The following is a 24,225-nucleotide window of genomic DNA, read 5'->3' on the forward strand; positions in this document are numbered from 1 at the left end:
ACACGTTATTGGCTATGACTAGAGTAATGATTCGCTATGGCGTAGCTTACGCTCGAGACCACGAGGAGGTCACCAGCGGCGCAGACGCTCACAACGCTATACCTTAATGTTTAAACCTTATACCAAAGAAATACAAAGAATACCTTAATGTGAGTACAGGGTGTAAGTGCAACCTTGTGTAACCTAACTAACTACAAAGCTGCTTGAGCGTCACTGACGCTCAAGTGAACACTTAACGCTATAGAAAATACACAGATACTGGTTTAGGTTCCAAAGCCTATTAACTGTATTATATCTAATATACTTGTAAAAGGGGATAACAGTACAAATGATACACTACAATATAACAGAGACTTCCTAACCACAGAACTAAACAATAAATACAAAAAGACAATACTACACTGACCTAAATGCAATACAATACAATACTATAATACTATGGGAGATATAAGAGAAAAGAGGAGAGAGAGGGAGAGAGAGAGAGAGAGAGAGATAGAGAGAAGTTGGCTCACAGAAAGACAATGATTACGGAGAGAAACTTACGCACAAGGGGAAACGATCGCATGCGCCTGGACATCCAGCACCCGATTTTCAGCAATGAGAACCGTTGAAGAGTGAGAGCTGGATGTGGTCGGCCTGCCTATTTATGCCCCACACACAATGCAATCTACTGGTCCTACAATCCCATTGTCCATTGGCCGAAGGAATTCGGCCCTGTATCATAACAAAAGGTCATAGGGTGATTCATACAGGTGGGCTGTGACGATTTCCAACAGCTCAGGTGGGTGGGAAACTGGGTTTCCCGCCGCATACCTGAGTATGTGTAAATAATAGAAATGGACATAAACTTCTTATGTCCATAACTATTCGCACGAGCGATTAATACGCTCCAAACCAACACCGGAATATTGCTAATTAAATACTCTTCCGATGGGTACCAAACACTGCTGTATGATTCCTGTTAGACCCTTCGTACGATATAAAGAGGGATTCCTCAGCTCTGGGACATTGTATTTTAACCAAACTTTCAGAATCTATCAAAGGGACCATGATCTATAAACTACATTAATTGTGAACATTTGTAACGAATGAGTCGCATGCTACGACTACATAAACTCTACCGTAAATACGCATACCGCGCCTGCGAGTGCACGCTATTGCGGGTATGCGCCTCCACGGGAGAGCGTACGCACGCGCAGCGCGGACCAGTGTGCGGTGCAAATATGGCAACGTGCATTGAGACATTTTTCTGACTTTGACACTGTGCTGAGTGCTCACTGCTCACACAGCTGAATTGTGGGGGAGATTGGGGTGCAGTTATAGCAGGAGTACAGTGCACACTTTTGCTGCCAGTGTGACTGACCAGTGACCACCAGTATATTGTCTGCCTGAAAAAGTTAAACACGCCTGTGGTGTTTTTTTATTTTATTCTATAAACGCATTCTGCTGACAGTGTCCAGCAGGTCCGTCATTCATTATATTATATAAATATTTACCTGCAGTAGTGTTATATTTTTTTTGTTCATCTCTATCATCTTTATCATCTCTATATTAGCAGACGCAGTACGGTAGTCCACGGCTGTGGCTACCTCTGTGTCGTCAGTGCTCGTCCATAATTGTATACCTACCTGTGGTGGGTTTTTTTTTTCTATCTTCTTCATACTAGTAGTTTAGGAGTCTGCTGACAGTGTCCAGCAGGTCCGTCATTATATTATATATACCTGCAGTAGTGATATATATATATATATTTTTTTTATATCATTATCATCTCTATACTAGCAGACGCAGTACGGTAGTCCACGGCTGTAGCTACCTCTGTGTCGTCAGTGCTCGTCCATAATTGTATACCTACCTGTGGTGGGTTTTTTTTTTCTATCTTCTTCATACTAGTAGTTTAGGAGTCTGCTGACAGTGTCCAGCAGGTCCGTCATTATATTATATATACCTGCAGTAGTGATATATATATATTTTTTATATCATTATCATCTCTATACTAGCAGACGCAGTACGGTAGTCCACGGCTGTAGCTACCTCTGTGTCGTCAGTGCTCGTCCATAATTGTATACCTACCTGTGGTGTTTTTTTTTTTTCTATCTTCTTCATACTAGTAGTTTAGGAGTCTGCTGACAGTGTCCAGCAGGTCCGTCATTATATTATATATACCTGCAGTAGTGATATATATATATTTTTTATATCATTATCATCTCTATACTAGCAGATGCAGTACGGTAGTCCACGGCTGTAGCTACCTCTGTGTCGTCAGTGCTCGTCCATAATTGTATACCTACCTGTGGTGGGTTTTTTTTTTCTATCTTCTTCATACTAGTAGTTTAGGAGTCTGCTGACAGTGTCCAGCAGGTCCGTCATTATATTATATATACCTGCAGTAGTGATATATATATATTTTTTATATCATTATCATCTCTATACTAGCAGACGCAGTACGGTAGTCCACGGCTGTAGCTACCTCTGTGTCGTCAGTCACTCGTCATCCATAAGTATACTAGTATCCATCCATCTCCATTGTTTACCTGAGGTGCCTTTTAGTTGTGCCTATTAAAATATGGAGAACAAAAATGTTGAGGTTCCAAAAATAGGGAAAGATCAAGATCCACTTCCACCTCGTGCTGAAGCTGCTGCTGCCACTAGTCATGGCCGAGACGATGAAATTCCATCAACGTCGTCTGCCGAGGCCGATGCCCAATGTCATAGTACAGAGCATGTAAAATCCAAAACACAAAATATCAGTAAAAAAAGGACTCAAAAATCTAAAATAAAATCGTCGGAGGAGAAGCGTAAACTTGCCAATATGCCATTTACCACACGGAGTGGCAAGGAACGGCTGAGGCCCTGGCCTATGTTCATGGCTAGTGGTTCAGCTTCACATGAGGATGGAAGCACTCAGCCTCTCGCTAGAAAAATGAAAAGACTTAAGCTGGCAAAAGCACAGCAAAGAACTGTGCGTTCTTCGAAATCACAAATCCACAAGGAGAGTCCAATTGTGTCGGTTGCGATGCCTGACCTTCCCAACACTGGACGTGAAGAGCATGCGCCTTCCACCATTTGCACGCCCCCTGCAAGTGCTGGAAGAAGCACCCGCAGTCCAGTTCCTGATAGTCAGATTAAAGATGTCAGTGTTGAAGTACACCAGGATGAGGAGGATATGGGTGTTGCTGGCGCTGGGGAGGAAATTGACAAGGAGGATTCTGATGGTGAGGTGGTTTGTTTAAGTCAGGCACCCGGGGAGACACCTGTTGTCCGTGGGAGGAATATGGCCATTGACATGCCTGGTGAAAATACCAAAAAAATCAGCTCTTCGGTGTGGAAGTATTTCAACAGAAATGCGGACAATATTTGTCAAGCCGTGTGTTGCCTTTGTCAAGCTGTAATAAGTAGGGGTAAGGACGTTAACCACCTCGGAACATCCTCCCTTATACGTCACCTGCAGCGCATTCATCATAAGTCAGTGACAAGTTCAAAAACTTTGGGCGACAGAGGAAGCAGTCCACTGACCAGTAAATCCCTTCCTCTTGTAACCAAGCTCACGCAAACCACCCCACCAACTCCCTCAGTGTCAATTTCCTCCTTCCCCAGGAATGCCAATAGTCCTGCAGGCCATGTCACTGGCAATTCTGACGAGTCCTCTCCTGCCTGGGATTCCTCCGATGCATCCTTGCGTGTAACGCCTACTGCTGATGGCGCTGCTGTTGTTGCTGCTGGGAGTCGATGGTCATCCCAGAGGGGAAGTCGTAAGACAACTTTTACTACTTCCACCAAGCAATTGACTGTCCAACAGTCCTTTGCGAGGAAGATGAAATATCACAGCAGTCATCCTGCTGCAAAGCGGATAACTGAGGCCTTGGCATCCTGGGCGGTGAGAAACGTGGTTCCGGTATCCATCATTACTGCAGAGCCAACTATAGACTTGATTGAGGTACTGTGTCCCCGGTACCAAATACCATCTAGGTTCCATTTCTCTAGGCAGGCGATACCGAAAATGTACACAGACCTCAGAAAAAGACTCACCAGTGTCCTAAAAAATGCAGTTGTACCCAATGTCCACTTAACCACGGACATGTGGACAAGTGGAGCAGGGCAGACTCAGGACTATATGACTGTGACAGCCCACTGGGTAGATGTATTGACTCCCGCCGCAAGAACAGCAGCGGCGGCACCAGTAGCAGCATCTCGCAAACGCCAACTCTTTCCTAGGCAGGCTACGCTTTGTATCACCGCTTTCCAGAATACGCACACAGCTGAAAACCTCTTATGGCAACTGAGGAAGATCATCGCAGAATGGCTTACCCCAATTGGACTCTCCTGTGGATTTGTGGCATCGGACAACGCCAGCAATATTGTGTGTGCATTAAATATGGGCAAATTCCAGCACGTCCCATGTTTTGCACATACCTTGAATTTGGTGGTGCAGAATTATTTAAAAAACGACAGGGGCGTGCAAGAGATGCTGTCGGTGGCCAGAAGAATTGCTGGACACTTTCGGCGTACAGGCACCACGTACAGAAGACTGGAGCAACACCAAAAACGCCTGAACCTGCCCTGCCATCATCTGAAGCAAGAAGTGGTAACGAGGTGGAATTCAACCCTCTATATGCTTCAGAGGTTGGAGGAGCAGCAAAAGGCCATTCAAGCCTATACAACTGACCACGATATAGGAGGTGGAATGCACCTGTCTCAAGCGCAGTGGAGAATGATTTCAACGTTGTGCAAGGTTCTGCAACCTTTTGAACTTGCCACACATGAAGTCAGTTCAGACACTGCCAGCCTGAGTCAGGTCATTCCCCTCATCAGGCTTTTGCAGAAGAAGCTGGAGACATTGAAGGAGGAGCTAACACTGAGCGATTCCGCTAGGCATGTGGGACTTGTGGATGGAGCCCTTAATTCGCTTAACAAGGATTCACGGGTGGTCAATCTGTTGAAATCAGAGCACTACATTTTGGCCACCGTGCTCGATCCTAGATTTAAAACCTACCTTGGATCTCTCTTTCCGGCAGACACAAGTCTGCAGGGGTTCAAAGAACTGCTGGTGAGAAAATTGTCAAGTCAAGCGGAACGCGACCTGTCAACATCTCCTCCTTCACATTCTCCCGCAACTGGGGGTGCGAGGAAAAGGCTCAGAATTCCGAGCCCACCCGCTGGCGGTGATGCAGGGCAGTCTGGAGCGACTGCTGATGCTGACATCTGGTCCGGACTGAAGGACCTGCCAACGATTACGGACATGTCGTCTACTGTCACTGCATATGATTCTCTCACCATTGAAAGAATGGTGGAGGATTATATGAGTGACCGCATCCAAGTAGGCACGTCAGACAGTCCGTACGTATACTGGCAGGAAAAAGAGGCAATTTGGAGGCCCTTGCACAAACTGGCTTTATTCTACCTAAGTTGCCCTCCCACAAGTGTGTACTCCGAAAGAGTGTTTAGTGCCGCCGCTCACCTTGTCAGCAATCGGCGTACAAGGTTACTTCCAGAAAATGTGGAGAAGATGATGTTCATTAAAATGAATTATAACCAATTCCTCCATGGAGACATTCACCAGCAGCAATTGCCTCCACAAAGTACACAGGGAGCTGTGATGGTGGATTCCAGTGGGGACGAATTGATAATCTGTGAGGAGGGGGATGTACACGGTGATGAATCGGAGGATGATGATGAGGTGGACATCTTGCCTCTGTAGAGCCAGTTTGTGCAAGGAGAGATTAATTGCTTCTTTTTTGGTGGGGGTCCAAACCAACCCGTCATTTCAGTCACAGTCGTGTGGCAGACCCTGTCACTGAAATGATGGGTTGGTTAAAGTGTGCATGTCCTGTTAATACAACATAAGGGTGGGTGGGAGGGCCCAAGGACAATTCCATCTTGCACCTCTTTTTTCTTTCATTTTTCTTTGCGTCATGTGCTGTTTGGGGAGTGTTTTTTGGAAGGGCCATCCTGCGTGACACTGCAGTGCCACTCCTAGATGGGCCAGGTGTTTGTGTCGGCCACTAGGGTCGCTTATCTTAGTCACACAGCTACTTCATTGCGCCTCTTTTTTTTCTTCTTTGCGTCATGTGCTGTTTGGGGAGTATTTTTTGGAAGGGCCATCCTGCGTGACACTGCAGTGCCACTCCTAGATGGGCCAGGTGTTTGTGTCGGCCACTAGGGTCACTTATCTTAGTCACACAGCTACCTCATTGCGCCTCTTTTTTTTCTTCTTTGCGTCATGTGCTGTTTGGGGAGTATTTTTTGGAAGGGCCATCCTGCGTGACACTGCAGTGCCACTCCTAGATGGGCCAGGTGTTTGTGTCGGCCACTAGGGTCACTTATCTTAGTCACACAGCTACCTCATTGCGCCTCTTTTTTTTCTTCTTTGCGTCATGTGCTGTTTGGGGAGTATTTTTTGGAAGGGCCATCCGGCCTGACACTGCAGTGCCACTCCTAGATGGGCCAGGTGTTTGTGTCGGCCACTAGGGTCGCTTAGCTTACTCACACAGCTACCTCATTGCGCCTCTTTTTTTCTTTGCGTCATGTGCTGTTTGGGGAGTGTTTTTTGGAAGGGCCATCCTGCGTGACACTGCAGTGCCACTCCTAGATGGGCCAGGTGTTTGTGTCGGCCACTAGGGTCACTTATCTTAGTCACACAGCTGCCTCATTGCGCCTCTTTTTTTTCTTCTTTGCGTCATGTGCTGTTTGGGGAGTATTTTTTGGAAGGGCCATCCGGCCTGACACTGCAGTGCCACTCCTAGATGGGCCAGGTGTTTGTGTCGGCCACTAGGGTCGCTTAGCTTACTCACACAGCTACCTCATTGCGCCTCTTTTTTTCTTTGCTTCATGTGCTGTTTGGGGAGTGTTTTTTGGAAGGGCCATCCTGCGTGACACTGCAGTGCCACTCATAGATGGGCCAGGTGTTTGTGTCGGCCACTTGGGTCGCTGAGCTTAGTCATCCAGCGACCTCGGTGCAAATTTTAGGACTAAAAATAATATTATGAGGTGTGAGGTGTTCAGAATAGACTGAAAATGAGTGGAAATTATGGTTATTGAGGTTAATAATACTTTGGGATCAAAATGACCCCCAAATTCTATGATTTAGGCTGTTTTTTAGGTTTTTTTGAAAAAAACACCCGAATCCAAAACACACCCGAATCTGACAAAAAAAATTCGGTGAGGTTTTGCCAAAACGCGTTCGAACCCAAAATACGGCCACGGAACCGAACCCAAAACCAAAACACAAAACCCGAAAAATTTCCGGTGCACATCTCTACTCACAACACCCCCTCACCATTACTCACCTCACAGCACCCCCTCATCACCGTTACCCACTTCACAGCACCCCCTCATCACTATTACCCACCTCACAGCCCCCCATCATCACTACCCACCTCACAGCCGCCCTCAGCACCATTACTCACCTCACAGCACCCCCTCATCACCATCACCTACCTCACAGCACCCCCTCCTCACCATTACCCACCTCACACAACCCTCAATCATAATTATCCACCTCACAGCCCCCCATCATCACTACCCACCTCACAGCCCCCCTCACCACCATTACTCACCTCACAGCACCCCCTCATCACCATCACCCACCTCACAGCACCCCCTCATCACCATCACCCACCTCACAGCACCCCCTCATCACCATTACCCACCTCACAGCCCCTCCATCATCACTACCCTCCTCAAAGCCCCCTCATCACCATTAGCCTCCTCAAAGCCCCCCTTATCACCATTACCCACCTCACAGCACCCCCTCATCACCATTACCCTCCTCACAGCACCCCATTATCATCATTACCCACCTCACACAACCCTCAATTATAATTATCCACCTCACAGCACCCCCCTCATCATTACCCCCACCTCATAGCATCACCCTCATCATTACCCACACCTCACAGCGCCACCCTCATCATTACACCCACCTCACAGCACACCCCTCATCGTTATCTCCGCCTCACAGCACCCTCCCATAATTACCCCCACCTCACAGCACACCCCTCATCATTACCCCCACCTCACAGCACCATCCTCATCGTTACCCACACCTCACAGCACCCCCTCATTATTACCAGAATGTAATGTCGGCTGCCTGGACAGATAGACATTCTCCTTGCAACACAGCAGATTCCACTATTGGAGTCCCCATACACCTGGCTAGGCGACCGTGTAGCTGGTATTGCCCCGCACCACCCTCTGCAGCTCTCTCTCCTGGCACCCAGCCTGTGGAGTATGTGAATCTGTTGCTGCTGCAGGGGGCGCAAGGACAGCTTCAGATGGTGGTGGGTGTGCAGGGTGCCATCCGACCAGCTGCAGTGAGTCCGGCTGGTCACACGCAACGCCGTGTGAGTGTTCCAGGAGTTCAAGATCCAACAGGTACTTAAAAAGCATTGTGCCACCTGCACCACCTGTAGAGTAATCCGACTCTACACCCTGGTTCGAGTGGCACAGTTGGGCAGCGCCCCCCTTTCTCCGGTGCCCCTGGTGAGCGCCATCCTGGCCAATGGGTAGATATGCCCCTGGTCACCAGCTCTATGGTACTGATTACCGTGACAGTCTCTGAGACACACAAGGTCATGCTAGATGTCATCATCTCATGAAATTAGGGTACTGGGCAGCTTTGCCTATATTCCGACCATAGATTCCTTCTCACATTACTGCCTCACACCACATTACTGTGTTGTCTCCCCACACTACATTACTATGCTACGTCTCTACACTTTACTGCACTACCTAACCAACACATTACTACAGTATGGGGGAGATGAGCTTAGCAGTGAAAAGAGCGGAGAAGTGAGCCAGTGGAGAAGTTCACCATGGCAACCATTCAGCTGCTCTGTATAATTTGATAGTATGCAAATTATAAATGTTATTTCAAAGTTGATTGGTTGCCATGGGCAATTTCTCCACTGGCACAATTCTCCACTCTTTACTGCTTAACCCAGTGTTTTCCAAACTTTTTTGAATCATGGCGCCCCTAGGCCAATAATTTCTTATTGAGAAATTTAGAAAGAAATATTACATTAAGTAGATCACGTTTATATGTCATCCTTAGGGTCAGTTGTGTGGTGAGGGACAGGATTCACTTCTGTTTGTCCACATAGTTTATTACTGGCAGCCACCAGCACTGGTTTTGCCTATTATATTGACCATGAATAATTTGAATTGGTCCTGGACCACCAACCCAGGGCACCCCTGCAAGTGTCCCGAGGCACCCCAGGGAGCCACGGCACACAGTTTGGGAACCTCTGGCTTAACCCCTTCAGTGGTATGCATGGAAATCTTGAGGGGTAGCAGCGTGCACGGCGCCCGGGAATAAGCATAAGCTATTATGGAGTTAACCCCTCCCCCTGGACTCCTATTGACCGGGGGGCAGGCTTAACTGTATAACAAAAAAACCTAGTAAATCACATTGTATGATTTTGAAACAATTTATTTGTATATTCTTGCAGAAAATAAATATTTGGACAATCAAAAAGTTTAACTCAATACTATGTAATATAACCTTGGTTGGCAATCACAGAGGTCAAACGTTTCCAGTAGTTCTTGACCAGGTTTGCACACACTGTAGCAGATATTTTGGCCCACTCTTCCATGCAGATCTTCTCTAGATCTGTCATGTTTTGGGGCTGTCGCCAGGCAACACGGATTTTCAACTTCCTCCACAGATTTTCTATTGGGTTGAGGTCTGGAGCCTGGCTAGGCCACTCCAGGACCTTGAAATGCTTCTTACGGAGCCACTACTTAGTTGCCTGGGTGGTGTGTTTGGGGTCATTGTTATGCTGGAATACCCAGCCACGTTCCATCTTCAAGCTCTTACTGAGGGAAGGAGGTTTTTGCCCAAAATCTCACGATACATGGCCCCATTCATCCTCTCCTTAATATGGATCAGTCGTCATGTCCCCTTTGCAGAAAAGCAGCCCCAAAGCATGATGTTTCCAGTGGGTGTGGTGTTCTTGGGATGCCTTTCATTATTCTTCTCCCTCCATGCTTCACAGGGGGTATGGTGTTCTTGGGATGCTATTCATCATTCTTCTCCCTCCAAACACGGCGAGTGGAGTTTATATCTAAAAGTTCGATCTGGCTCTCATCTGACCACATTACATTCTCCCAATCCTCCTCTGGATCATCCAGATGGTCACTGGCAAACTTTAGACAGGCCTGGACATGTGATGGCTTAAGCAGGGGGACCTTTCGGGCGCTGCAGGATTTCAATCCATGACGACGTAGTGTGTTACTGTGGTAACCTTTGTGACTGTGGTCCCAGCTCTCTTGATGTCATTGACCAGGTCACCTTGTGTAGTTCTGGGCTGATTCCTCACCGTTCTCAAGATCATTGATACCCCACGAGGTGAGATCTTGCATGGAGCCCCAGGTCAAGAGAGATTGTCAGTGATCTTGTATTTCTTCCATTTTTTTATAATTGCGCCAAAGTTGATCTCTTCTCACCAAGCTGCTTGCCTATTGTCGAGTAGCTCATCCCAGCCTTGTGCAGCTCTACAATTTTGTCCCTGGTGTTCTTAGACAGCTCTCTGGTCGTGGCCATGGTGGAGAGGTAGCAGTCTGACTGAGGGTGTGGACAGGTGTCTTTTATACAGATAACCAGTTCAAACAGGTGCCATTAATACAGGTAATGAGTGGAGGATAGAAGAGCTTCTTAAAGAAGAAGTAACAGGTCTGGGAGAGCCAGACATCTTGCTGCTTGGTAGGTGTCCAAATATTTATTTTCCACAAGAATATACAAGTAAATTGTTTAAAAATCATACAATGTGATTTCTTGGTTATTTTTTTTTCAGATTCTGTCTCTCACAGTTGAAGTGTATCTATGATGGAAATTACAGACCTCTCTCATCTTTTTAAGTGGGTCAACTTGCACAATCGGTGTCTGTCCAAATACTTTTTTGCCCCACTGTATACCCTGTGGATGCAGGATACTCGTAGTGGGGTGGGTGGTGGTAGATGGTGACATATACGCATAAGACAGAGGGTAGAGGGGCCACACACAGGGGTTTGGGGTGGGGCACGAGGGCTCAAGGTGTCATACACACACACAGGGGGCCACACACCAGGGTGAGGGAGGTAGAGGGTGCCACACACATAAGATAGGGGTAGAGGGGCCACACACAGGGGGTTGAAGAGGGGCAGGAGGGCACAAGGTGTCCAACACACACACAGGGGGCCACATACCTGGGTGAGGAGGGTAGAGGGTCCCACATACAGGAGGCCACATACAGGAGGGTGGGGGGGCAGGAGGGCACAAGACTCTCTGGTCACTCACCGCGAGGGAGGCCCGTGGACCCAAGAACAAGCTAAAAAGGAGTCTGGCAGCAGGAGGATCAGAGTGCCAGCGCCAATGCAGCACCATGACACCACACTGTAGTGTAGGGCCAGAGTCGATGACAGTCCTGGATTGTGCCTGGTAACGGCTTCACACCCCACAGGGCGGCTGTGCTGCTAGAGCAGAGAGTGTGGCACCTCAGATCTCTGGTGGGGGGGAGCGGGGAATGCTGTTTAGTGTGAGAAATCTCCGCGCACAGGGGGGGGGGGGGTAGAAACAGTGTAGTGGGACAGGGTGCAGGTGTAGCGGTGGCGACTGCCCCTGAAGGCAGTTCAGGGCCATGGCAGCACTCTCCACACACACACACCCTGTGAAGGATGGCGGGGGGGGGGGGGCTAGGATAGGGGGGCCCTGGGGCAATGTACCCCCTGGCCCCCCCTTAATCCAGCTCTGGTCCACAGGTCCGTGCCGCTCAGCTATATACAGGCTGGGATGGTTTCGTACCAGCCGCTTTCACGGACCCGCATCAGTGCTCCTGCCGCTTCCCGTCCGCGGCTTTGTGAGTGGCAAGTGTACTCCGGCTGAAGCTCTCACCCCCAGAGGATGAATGAAGAGCAGGTGAATGGATTTCCCAGTGCAGTTTTAAATGAGGGCTGTGGTGCGCCCAATTGCTGTCTCCACTAACAACAGAGCTTGGTCCAGAAAACTGATTGGAGATTTAAACCAGGTCCACTAACGCGTTTCTCTCCACCTTGGGCTTTATCAAAGAGTACCTTGTTACTGTTACCTAGGTATAAAAGGGCGTACAGCCCAGTAACAAGGTACTCTTTGATAAAGCCCAAGGTGGAGATGGACTGGTGGGCTGGTCCTGTCACACAGAGAATTGGGAAGGCCGCATGCAGTGCAGTCTCCGGCTCTCTGGTCTGGCCACTCCTCCCGCCTCCCAACCCATCTCCATGGAAATGGAGGTGTGCCATGAGTCCATGCCCCCCTGACTCAATTGGGCGCACTATCTCCCCATTAGGCCAGGCGCTACCCACTCAGCAAAGGGATGCAAAGCAGGGAGTCACCAGGCTGGAGAGGCACTCTCCCTGCTCTGTATCCCTGTACTGAACGGATGTCCCTGCTGCTGCCGGCTGGTGTGCCTGTCACACTCTATGACAGACAGCGGCGCCGGCAGCTTGAAGCCTGCTCTCCCCCTCCCACACGAGAATAAGGGGTGGCCTGCTACACAGGAGGATGAGCTGCTACAGCTCCAGCCTGCCAGACTTCCTTAAGGTAAGTGGACTGAAAGAGAGTGAGTGAAAGTGTGTGTGTGTGTGTGTGTGTGTGTGTGTGTGTGTGTGTGTGTGTGTATATACAGTATCTGTGTATATGTATATGTTTGCATACCTCCCAACTTGTCAACTGGCTAAATAGGGACATATTTGTGCGCCGAAATATGGGGCGTGTATAAGTGGCACTGATATGGTGGGCGTTATGTGTGTAAGCGTCACTACTACAGGGTTCATTGTGTGTATGAGCAACACTACTACAGGGAGCATTATGTGTATAAGCGTCACTGGTACAGGGGATGTTATGTGTGTAAGCGTCACTACTAGAGGGGGCGTTACATGTGTAAGCGTCACTGCTGGTATCCATTTGGATGGTCGACCATGTTATGGTCGACAGTCATTAGGTCGACCACTATTGGTCGACATGGACACATGGTCGACACATGAAAATGGTCGACATGTGAAAGGTCGACACATGAAAAGGTCGACATGAGTTTCAATTTTTTTTTTCTTTGGGGAACTTTTCCATACTTTACGATCCACGTGGACTACTAATGAGAACGGTAATCTGTGCCGAGCGCAGCGGTAGCAGAGCGAGGCACCTTGCCCGAAGCATGGCGAGCGAAGCGAGCCATGCAAGGGGATGCAGTGCACTAATTGGGGTTCCCATTCACTTTACGCAGAAAACGGCACCAAAAAAAGTAAAAAACCTCATGTCGACCTTTACACGTGTTAACCATTTCCATGTGTCGACCATTTGTCCATGTCGCCCATGCCAATGTCGACCAATAGTGGTCAACCTAATGACTGTCGACCATGACATGGTTGACCATTCATACCGGAACACTACTACAGGGGGCTTTGTTTATAAGCGGCACTACTACAGGGTTCAGTGTGTGTATAAGAGGCACTACCACAGGGTTCAGTGTGTGTATAAGTGGCACCCCCACAGGGGGCATTATGTGTGTAAGCATCACTACTACAGGGGGCGTTGTTTATAAGCGGCACTACTACAGGGTTCAGTGTGTGTATAAACGCCACTACCACAGGGTTCAGTGTGTGTATAAGTGGCACTACAACAGGGAGCATTATGTGTATACATGTCGCTGCTACAAGGGTGCATTATGTGCGCTGTCCCTTTGTAAAGTATGTGAGGGCACAAATTTATAGTTTGCAGGGAGGCGCTGAACACCCTAGCACTGGACCTGCTCCCCACACTACATCATTATACTACCTCCACATACTACGTACTTTACTGCTCTGCCTCTCCACACTACATCACTGCACTACCTCCCCATACCACGTACTTCACAGCACTGCCTCCAGTGCCAAATTAAGGTCTTCATGAGCACAGGAGGGGCAGACTTGCCTACTCTCCCGGAATGGCCGGGAGGCTCCCGAAAATCGGGTGACCCTCCCGGCCCCCCGGAAGAGCAGGCAAGTCTCCCGATTACAGGGGTCCCCCCCTGCCCGGCTGCCCACTTAGCGAGTAAAGTGGGCGGTCCGGGCAGGCGATGATGCGATTCTTGTTGAATCGCGTTGTGAGGATACTGAGTTCCAAATCACTCAGTCATGGTGTTAGATGAAAAACCAACAGTGGTTTATTGCACAGAATAGGTTATAAACAGCTCAGCACACTTCTGTGATCCAATTCTACACGACAATTCCCTCCTTAAACTCCTGACAGAACATTACTTCTTAGCCAGTCTCCTGCCACTCTCTCTCTGACCTTCTGTGTAGATCCCTCTCAACTCCCCTGTTTGCTATTATCAAAACCTTTGTCTTTCCTACCATAAGGAGACACCCCCAGAACAGTTTCAGAGCAAACCTACTTTCACATGCCCAGGCATGTTCCCTAGGCCACAATAGATGTTAACTAAATTAACCTTACTTAATCTGATTGTGTGGCCTGGAATCCATTGTGTGGGGAAGAATGAGGGGGTTGTATGGCCTGACATCTGAGACTGGCTGTATCTACCCAACAGCAAACACACAGGGGAAACATTATTTTACAAACTATAACACAATAGCCAATACATTCATATATATACATCGAAAACATAACTGTACCCTTGTAACAATAAAATCATACAATATAATACAATATTGCCTAACATATAACTAATAACATATTGGCAATTGGTGAAGTCCATGTGTAGGACCAGGGCTAGGGCTAGGAAAGTAACTACGTGTCTTTTACCACTGTGCGACACGACGCGCCGGCTGTGTCATCACGTGTCGTCACACGCATCATCATAGCCACGCCCCCTGCTGTATAATGCCGGTAATAGCGGCATTACACAGCGGGGGGGGGGGGGGGGCTTACACGACACTATCGACACTATCCCGTGGTCACGCCCCCAGCCCGCCTCCACCATGCCCCCACCTCCACCACTCCCGGAGAAAACGCCCAAGAAGTCGGTAAGGAGGGGGGGGGGGGGGTCACAGACCGCTGTCAGTGGTTGGGAGGGTGAACTCAGATGGCCACTGGCAGGCTGCTGTAGCAGAAAAACATTTTTGTCCTGTCTACAGCAGCAGCACAGCAGATGCTGGGGGCCTATTTTCATGCAGCTCTATCAGCCCCATTGTTATTTTGGCCCTGTCAGTACAATTGCATATTGTGACCCATATCGCATTAAATATGCAATTACATACCCTCCAACATTTTACACACAAAAACCGATACAAACTAGGAAAGGGGGCGTGGGCATGGGTAAAGGGGGCGTGGCCACATCCCCTTTCCTATACTTTCAATGGAAGTTTGGAGAGTCAAAAAGCGGTTCAAAGCCCTTTTTGGCAGGTACAGACCATAGAAAAAAGGTACTGTACCTGCCAAAAAGGTACAGTTGGAGGGTATGCGATTAATGATAAATGGGCCCCCAAATCTTTAGCATAACAAAGGGCCTAATTCAGACGTGATCGCAGCAGCAAATTTGTTAGCTAATGGGCAAAACCATGGAGGTCATTCCGAGTCGTTCGCTCGGAAAATTTCTTCGCATCGCAGCGTTTTTCCGCTTAGTGCGCATGCGCAATGTCCGCACTGCGACTGCGCCAAGTAAATTTGCTATGAAGTTTGGATTTTTACTCACGGCTTTTTCTTCGCTCAGGCGATCGTAGTGTGATTGACAGGAAATGGGTGTTACTGGGCGGAAACAGGCCGTTTTATGGGCGTGTGGGAAAAAACGCTACAGTTTCCGGAAAAAACGCGGGAGTGGCTGGAGAAATGGAGGAGTGTCTGGGCGAACGCTGGGTGTGTTTGTGACGTCAAACCAGGAACGATAAGCACTGAACTGATCGCAGATGCCGAGTAAGTCTGAAGCTACTCTGAAACTGCTACGAGATGTGTAATCGCAATATTGCGAATCTTTCGTTCGCAATTTTAAGAAGCTAAGATTCACTCCCAGTAGGCGGCGGCTTAGCGTGTGCAATACTGCTAAAATCGCCTTGTGAGCGAACAACTCGGAATGAGGGCCCATGTGCACTGCAGGGGGAACAGATATAATATTTGCAGAGAGAGTTAGATTTTGGTGGGTTATATTGTTTCTGTGCAGGGTAAATACTGGCTGCTTTATTTTTACACTGCAATTTAGATTTCAGTTTGAACATACCCCACCCAAATCTAACTCTCTCTCTCCACATGTTATATCTGCCCCCTGCAGTGCACATCGGACCTCATTCCGAGTTGATTGCTCGCTAGCTACTTTTAGCAGCCGTGCAAATGCATAGTCGCCGCCCACGGGGGAGTGTATTTTCGCTTTGCAGAAGTGCGAACGCCTGTGCAGCCGCGCGGCAGCAAGCACATTTTGTGCAAAACAAGACCAGCCCTGTAGTTACTTATTCTGTGCGATGATTGCTGCGACGAGTGACACGGTAATGACGTCAGATAACCGCCCAGCAAACGCCCGGCCACGCCTGCGTTTTTCCAAACACTCCCAGAAAACGGTCAGTTGCCACCCAGAAACTCCCACTTCCTGTCAATCTCCTTGCGTTCGGCTGTGCGATTGGAATCGTCGCTAGAACCAGTGCAAAACCACAAAGGACTTCGTACCCGTACGACGCGCGTGCATACGCATGTGCAGATTAGCCATTTTTTTCACTAATCGCTATGCAGTGAACAACGGCAGCTAGCGATCAACTCGGAATAGCCCCCCATGGTTTTGTCTATTAGCTAACAAATTTGCTGCTGCGTTCAGCTCTGAATTACCCCTTAGTACTTTTATTTGGTCTTTATCTTGCTGCTGAGGGGAGTGAGACACTGCAGAAACACAGGGGTGAATCTGAGTTCAAGGGAAGTCAGTTTAGAAGCAGGGACAGGAATAAACTCAGGAAACAGCAATAAAAAGCTTTGTTAAGACTAGGGGGGTTGGTCTGGAAGATGTGAGTGATTCAGAGATGCAGCAGCTATTTGTATGTATCAGGTGTGAGTCTATGGGGAAAGGAAAATAGACTCTTTTTCATATTTACTTTAGCTGTTCTACACATTCTTCTCAAGGGAGTTTCTGATTTTCACGGTTGTAAACTGAAATGAGTGTTAAAAATTGGTAACTCTATAGATATGTAAATATGAGTCGTCTTAATGTAAGTAAAAATTAATCCATAGTTCTTGGCGTTACTCGAGGAGCACCCGTAGCAGATACGGAAAAAAGTGACAGGACCATTTTTGTAGTTTATCAAATTCTACACACTGGAGGTGCAATCCAAATTTTTATCTGATTGTCTGTTTGGGCGTTATTATTCACGCAACGCAAGCCACGCATCGGTAATGACGTCATTATGTCAACTTCCTTCTCATCCCCTTAGGGGGGGTTTATTAAAATTTTAATTACGTAGTTTATTTCCCACCTGAAGAATACTTATGTTAAAATTGCAGCTTCCTAACATATTAGTTTGCACCCTCCCATATTTTTACAAAGGGACAGCGTGTGGCTAAAGGGGTGTGGTCTCACAAGGAAGGGGCGTGGTCACACAATAGTAACCCCATTTCAAATTACGCCACACAGTAGCACAATCTTATTCACATTACCCTGCACATAGTAGTGCTGTTTTGTTTATACACATAGTGGTATATTTACTAAGATTCGTAATTGTCGGGATTTGGAGGGAGATTAAACACGAATAACATCGGTAGTGTGAATTTGCAACTTTTTGTTTTTTTTACGACTTATTTACTAAGCTGTCGTATTCTGCATTTTCGTTTTTTCCGATGCCGATGTCATTCGTAATGTCTGGCAGTGTTTTATGGGAGTGATTAGTAAAACACTGCTGGACTTAACACAATGAATCCCGGCCATATCTGTGAGATCCATGCAGAGCTTCATTGTGTATATTCAGAGAAGTGAAGAAAGAGTTAAAAATCCCCAAAAATATTTGCGTGGGGTCCCCCCTCCTAAGCATAACCAGCCTCGGGCTCTTTGAGCCAGTCCTGGTTGTACAAATACAGGGGGAAAAATGACTCTGGTTCCCCTATATTTAAACAACCAGCACCGGGCTCTGCATCTGGTCCTGGTGCAAAAAATACGGGGGACAATAGCGTAGGTGTCCCCTGCAATTTTTAACACCAGCACCGGGCTCCACTAGTCAGAGAGATAATGCCACAGCCGGGGGACGCTTTTATATTGGTCCCTGCGGCCCTGGCATTAAATCTACAACTAGTCACCCCTGGCCAGGGTACTCTGGAGAAGTGGGAACCCCTTAAATCAAGGGGTCCCCCTTCCAGCCACCCAAGGACCAAGGGTGAAGCCCGAGGCTGTCCCCCCATCCATGGGCGGTGGATGGGAGGCTAATAGCCTTTTGTGTAAAAAAAGAATATTTTTTTTGTAGCAGAACTACAAGTACCAGCAACCCTCCCCCGCAAGCTGGTACTTGGAGAACCACAAGTACCAGCATGCGTGGAAAAAAGGGGCCCGTGGTACCTGTAGTTCTACTACAAAAAATACCCAAATAAAAACAATACAGACACCGTCAAAGTAAAAGTTTAATAAACATACATGCACACTTACATAGATACATATTTACCTATGTTGACACGAAGCACTCGGTCCTCTTGTCCAGTAGAATCCAGGGGTACCTGTAAATAAAATTATACTTACAAAGAATCCAGTGTAGATCGGTCCTTTTCTTAAAAGTTATAATCCACGTACTTGTTAAAATAAAAAAATAAAAAACCCGGTCCACGAACTGAAAGGGGTCCCATGTTTACACATGGAACCCCTTACCCGACTGGCGGGACCCCCGTGACTGCTGTCAAAGAGGGTCCCTTCAGTCAATCAGGGAGCGCCACGTCATGGAAAATAGGATTTTGGTACTTACCAGGTAAATCCTTTTCTTTGAATCCATAGGGGGCACTGGAGTACTCTTGGGATATGGACGGCGTAGCAGAACAAAGGCACTGAATATTTAAATTTAGAACTCTCCACCCCTCCATATCCCAGAGTACCTCAGTGTACGACCTCAGTGTTTTTTACTGAGCGAACAGGAACTATATAGAGAGGTTGACAATGGAGAATTCCTATAACATAACGGACAACAACAAAGTTGACCCATAACGTTACTGTCAACTAAACAGTTGACACCATAACCGATAGACCTTTATACTTTGAACCAATCGGTGAAACTGTGTTACCATAAGCTCCTCTGAGCTTAATACAAACCAGGTAAAATGTATTACCATAAGCTCCTCTGAGCTTAAAACAACCCAGGTAAAACTGCTCTGGGTGGGCGTCCAGTGCCCCCTATGGATTCAAAGAAAAGGATTTACCTGGTAAGTACCAAAATCCTATTTTCTTTTTCATCCACTAGGGGTCACTGGAGTACTCTTGGGACGTACCAAAGCTTCCCTCGTGGGCGGGAGAGCTGTTTGGCACTTGTAACAGTAGGCGGCCAAAGCTAGATGCTGATGCCGCAACCGTTTCATAACGTGTAAACGTGCACAAACGTGTGCACTGAAAGCTATGTAGCCGCGTCGTAGACGCTCCACGACCAGCTGGTCCTGACATTCCCACAGAACCTGTGGGATGAGCTATTACTGACGTAGGCGACTGTAACTTAGCCTTAAAGTAAGCCTGACTTGTAGTCATTTTTATCCAACTGGATAATGTCTGCTGAGAAACTGGCTAACCCCAGTTGGCAGCATCATAGAGAACAAACAACGTATCCGTATTACGTACTGTAGACGTTCGGGACATATAGACGCGTAATGCGTGTACCACATTTAGAATTCTAGAATGTGCTGTCAACACAGGAACCACTATTGGTGTATTGATGTGAAGAATAAGAAATCGGAATTCGTCCGAAGTTCTGCTTTGTCATGAGAAAACTCAAATACGGTGGCTTGGAATACAAGGCACCCAAATATGAAAACAAAACCCTTGCCGAAGCTAAGGCTAGAAGAAAAATGTTTTCCCAAGTGAGAAACTTAATCCCCATTTGTTGTAAGGGTTCAAAATATGAAAACTGTAAGAAATCTGAACCCAACCTCAAGTCGCCTGGCGCTGTAGGTGGGATAAATGGAGGCTGCACTTTGATGACACCTTGTAGAAAGGTGTGTACCGACGCAATAGAGTCAAACGTCTTTGAAAATAAGTTGACCACACAGATACCTGCACCCTCAGTGCAGATAAACGCAGTTCTCCATCCCACCCCGTTTGTAAAATAACAGAATACGGGTAACTTGAAAGATGATGTCGGAAACTTCCGAGCTTTACCACCTATATAAGCACACCAAATTTTGTAATAATGAGCTGCCTTAAGCGGCTTACTAGCTCGTAACATGGTTGGTATAACCGATACTGTAATGCCCTATTTCTTTTCTTAAGAGGGCGGTCTGAACCCCCACCCCGTCAACCGCAGCTGCGGTACATAGGTAATAGGTACATAGGTAACTATGGGTAAAAGAACGGTCCCTGTTGTAACAGGTTGGACGTATTATGAGCGGGCCAAGATCGTGTGCAAGTATTCCTTGGAGATTCGAGAAGCAAGCTCTCCGAAACCCATGAGATATCACTAGTATGACTGTGACGAACTGTCTTATGCTCCGTTTTGGCAACGGAGAGAGCAGCGGAAAATGGTGGAGCCAGATACACGATGCTGAATGACCACACGAATGTGAGAGACTCCACCGCCACTGCCCTTGTGATCTGTCGTTTTGTACACATACTGAGCTTTTGTAATTGTGGCGAGATGCCATCATGTATACCTGAGGGTAACCCCTTCTGTGGACTCACATATGAAACACCTCTGGATTTAATGTCCAGTTTTCAGGATATAAATCCTGACGGGTGAGATCATCTGTCTAACAGATGTCCACTCACGGAATGAACCCCGTTGACATCATCACATAATGGTGTTCTGGGCAATTGAGGATTCGAGTTACCTGCCGCATTGCCATGCGGCTTCTTGATTCTCCCTGGTTGTTGTGTATGCAACTCCCGTTGCGTTGTCTGACTGCACTTGGTCAGGACATTTATCGACAGCAATCTGTCGTGATCCGTTTTAGAACCTCTGTCGCTGATCTTTTTTAACTACAACTCCTGAACCTCTGAGACTCTCGTCCAGAGTATATACACCCTCGCCCCTCTGTGGGAAACGCGAGTGAAGGCCGGCGAGCTAAAGCGCTTTGAAAACACATCATTATTCTTAACAGGCGAATACACCAATGTACCGCTAGTGTGCGTGGCTTTTGCACTACTTACTAGATGTACATTTGTTCTTGCTGGTGTAGTAGGTAAATGTCTTTGATTTACCGTATTTATAATCTTACCTAGGAATTGACGTCGTTCAGACGGAATTAGATGCGATTGTTTTTGAACTTGACCTGCCACCGCAGTATACATTAGTAGCGCAAGTTAGAGGAACTCTGTTGAGACAGAGTTCTTATGAGCAGATCGTCTAAGTTAGAGGAACTCTGTTGAAACAGAGTTCTTATGAGCAGATCGTCTAAGTATGGAACGATTGTCACTGTCAGGACTCTGAGATGCGCTATCATCACCAACATCACTTTGGTAAATACCCGAGGCGTTGACAAGAAGCCAAACGGTAGACCTGAAATGGTTAATGGTTGTGGCGTTTTGCAAACGCTAGAACCTGTGATGACCAAACCGGAATGGGTAAATACGCATTGTGAAGATCAAGTGCAATTATGCAATTTTGTGGCTCCAATATGCAAATACTAACCGCAGAAAATCCATTTTCAAACTGCAGTAAGTGACTTGCTGATTGAGACTGCGACGGAGCTGTCTGGTTTTGTTACCCCAAACAGAGGGGAAAAAGTAACCCTGACTCTGTTGGTGTACTACTGCCTGGTTATAAAGACAGCTGAAACCCAGCAGAGACTAAATGGCAACCTGCCAAACCGTTCGACAGAGGCAGTCTTGTCCTTTAATCTGTAAATAGCTGAGACATCCATGAGTTGATGTCTGGAAACCCCGCAAATGTAACATGTAAAGACGCGCTTCCACATTGGAAAATGGAGATGGCCTAAGAGGTCGTTAAGCCACTGGCTTGCTGACTGTAGCGTCCTGTCGTTACAAGGCGTGACTGTTTTGTACCACCGCCTTGAAAAAACTGAAGTCTAAAGGGATTAAACGCCGGCACAAGTATTTCCGTTTTGATACTGGATGCGGTAATGGCTGAATATCAAATTTAGGACCAACCAAGCTCTGGCCTTGTCGCGCTTAAACTAGCGACGATGAAAAGTGAGAATCGAAGTAACCGGCGTTAGCAGAAGCTTTACAGATATACTCTGCAGCTTCTTTTAACAGTGATCGTCATTGTTTCCATACATAGAGTCTAGTGACCCAAATGTATCTTGGGTCTTTATAATGTTTGACACAGACGCATTTACCAATGGCGGATCGCGTCATTTTGGAAACGATTAAATAGTGGTTAGAGTCTACTCAGTCTCTGTAAAAATGGAGACATTGACTCACTGGGATTTAGCAATGTATGGTTGTCAAAAACCCCGCACTATCTGAGTGCTGGACTAATGTACCCTTCTCACTCGTAGTTATCGGTGTGAGATTTGACATAGAATCGTACATTAAATTATAAGACCAGTTAAATAAACACCCTGGTACCCAAAGGGAAATTGGCCCTTTGGAAAGACTGTCTTTTGTTAGAGCTGGCGGAGTAACTTCCGAGACTCCGATGTTACCGCTCTTTTAATTTGAATTGCCAATGCTTAACATAGGATTTTTAAAATTATTTTTAGTCTGCGCTAGAGCCTTACTCGCTATGCAGACAGACACCACAATAGGCAACGGACAGACACTTGCACGACTTATTGAAGTTATTATGTGTCATATATATATTTTATTGCTGAACAACATATTTATATGAAACTCATGGTTGTTCCTCTCTACGGAAATCCTTAGTAAAAGGCGAAAGATTTATTCGATCTGAAGAGAAACCAGAGTATTCTTTATGTGAAAAGCAGTTCACATGGGCATGTGAAACCCGAACCAAATTCCCACTAACACCCCTGCGCCTCTGGTGGCTTAGAGATGTAGGGCAGGAATGTTCCAGAATTACACACTGGAAAACAACAGGAAGCATGGTTAAAATGGCCCCTTTGCCATGCTGACCCTGATAATCACAGAACAAATTACAAATGTTTCCGTGTTAATATAGCCTATTATACAGTATAATCACAGGCCGGGTACAACACATGCTCTATGAATAAATATATATATAAGCTCAATAGCCTATGATAATTACAGACATTAATATATTTATACAGCATTAATATAGGCTCAATAGCCTATTATACAGTGATAACCACAGACCTTAATATAGGCTCCATAGCCTATTATACAGTGATAATCACCGACATTAATATATAGGCTGAATAACCTATTATACAGTGATAATAACAGCCATTAATATAGGCTCAATAGCCTATTATACCGTGAAAATCACAGACAGTAATATAGACTCAATAGCCTATTACTCCCAGGACAGGTAACAATACATTATAAATACCTGTCACATATATATAGCTGCCTATACACTGTGCTGCTGTTCATATATTTGATCCGCCAGATTCCACCGTGCCTCTTCCCCCCTGTAACGCTGTGTCTCTGCGGGAAGCCTGCAGCCTCTTAGCGCTGGCACTTGTGGGTGGATGGTGCTGGGCGGCCGGACGGAGCGGCGGTCACCGTCTCTGTACTGAGACTGAGGGAGCGTCTGCGGCCGTATGGCGCTGGGCGGCCGGACGGAGCTGGGCGGCCGGACGGAGCGCTGGGACGGGCGGCTTGCAGACGTAGCGGCTGGGGCTTGACGGGCGTATGAGCGGCGAAGCAGCATATTAACCCCAACATAGCGGGGCGGCAGCCTGCGCTGACCGCCCCGTTCCCCAGCCTACCTTGCTTGTCTCCTGATCATGGCTGCGACGGGCTTCTTATGTGTAAGCTCCGTCCAGCTCTCCAGTGATGTAACTCATGGCTGTGACGGGGCTTCTTCTGTGTAAGCTCCGTCCAGCTCTGTAGTCCTGGCTGCGACGGGGCTTCTATGTGTAAGCTCCGTCCAGCTTTCCAGTCAGCTTTCCAGTGATCTAAGTCATGGCTGCGACGGGGCTTCTTCTGTGTAAGCTCCGTCTAGCTCTCTAGTCCTGGCTGCTCTTTGCAGGAGCAGTGGGCTGCCTGTGGCTGTGAGGGTGCTCTTTGTGAGGACCGACACGCCATG

At 47.2% G+C, this 24,225-nt stretch overlaps 1 non-coding gene across 1 annotated transcript; it reads right to left on the minus strand.

Moving 5' to 3' along the window:
• Positions 1-22,839: 22,839 nt before the first annotated feature.
• On the minus strand, positions 22,840-22,960 carry LOC134938716 (U5 spliceosomal RNA). Its single transcript, XR_010181217.1, has one exon. It is a non-coding gene; the product is annotated as a U5 spliceosomal RNA (small nuclear RNA).
• Positions 22,961-24,225: the final 1,265 nt, after the last annotated feature.

Source organism: Pseudophryne corroboree, chromosome 6 (assembly GCF_028390025.1).
Source record: "Pseudophryne corroboree isolate aPseCor3 chromosome 6, aPseCor3.hap2, whole genome shotgun sequence".
Classification (NCBI taxonomy): Eukaryota; Metazoa; Chordata; class Amphibia; order Anura; family Myobatrachidae; genus Pseudophryne; species Pseudophryne corroboree.